We start from the raw sequence: 950 nt of genomic DNA, 5'->3' as shown, positions 1-950 counted from the left end.
AGGCCACTGGACCGGGACAATAATATACCTCTGGATGCTCAGGTGGTATTTGAGGGAATGAAACCCTTGTAGAGATGAGATTATAAACCTAATTGTAACAATGTTTCCCACTGAGGAATATCTGTCAGGTGGTTGCAGAAATCCTTTACAAAGGCATGCTTTCAAACCAGTGACCCTTTTTTGTCTTTTCATGTCTCTTTCATTCAAATTATCTCTCTGGTTGTCTCAGAGCCACTTTCTTTTCTTTCTTGTTTTTAAATCGGAGAGATTGGAGCTAGGAACTACCTACTGAAAGGTAAAAGGAAAAGATGGATAAAATTTTCACCTGCCATATTTTTTTTAGGACGGCGATATGTGCTTGGGCGAAGCTTCGCCCCTGCATTTGTTTTTTTAAAAAAGAAAAGGTCCTTAGTTTAACGTTTTAGAGGAGTCCGGGACCTCAGGGAGGCCAGTTTGCTCTTTAAACTTTAAAGGTAAGTCCTCTCTTCAGGGCATGCTTTTCTGGACGGGGTGTTTTGCGCATGCGCGAAGATCGCCATTCTGTGGATGGCTGCCTATGCGCATGTGAACATAAGAACATAAGAACATAAGAGATGCCAGTGTTGGATCAGGCCAAAGGGCCATCTAGTCCAACACTCTGTCACACAGTGGCCAAAAATACCAGATGCCATCAGGAGGTCCACCAGTGGGGCCAGGACATAGGTATATTTACTTTTCCCAGCATCAGGGAAAAGACCCTGAAGTCCCTGATGCTGGGAAATATTGAAGGTCAAAGAAGACGGGGACGGCAAAGGATGAGATGGTTAGACAGTGTCATAGATGCAACGAACATGAAATTGAGCAAACTTCAGAGGATGGCGGAAGACAGGAAGGCCTGGCGTGATCTGGTCCATGGGGTCGCGAAGAGTCGGACTCGACTGTGCAACTGAACAACAACAACATATTTACTT

This window comes from Gekko japonicus, unplaced genomic scaffold, assembly GCF_001447785.1.
Source record: "Gekko japonicus isolate JY-2015 unplaced genomic scaffold, Gekko_japonicus_V1.1 scaffold1669, whole genome shotgun sequence".
NCBI classification, from domain to species: domain Eukaryota; kingdom Metazoa; phylum Chordata; class Lepidosauria; order Squamata; family Gekkonidae; genus Gekko; species Gekko japonicus.
Note: the sequence above shows the minus strand (reverse complement) of the source record.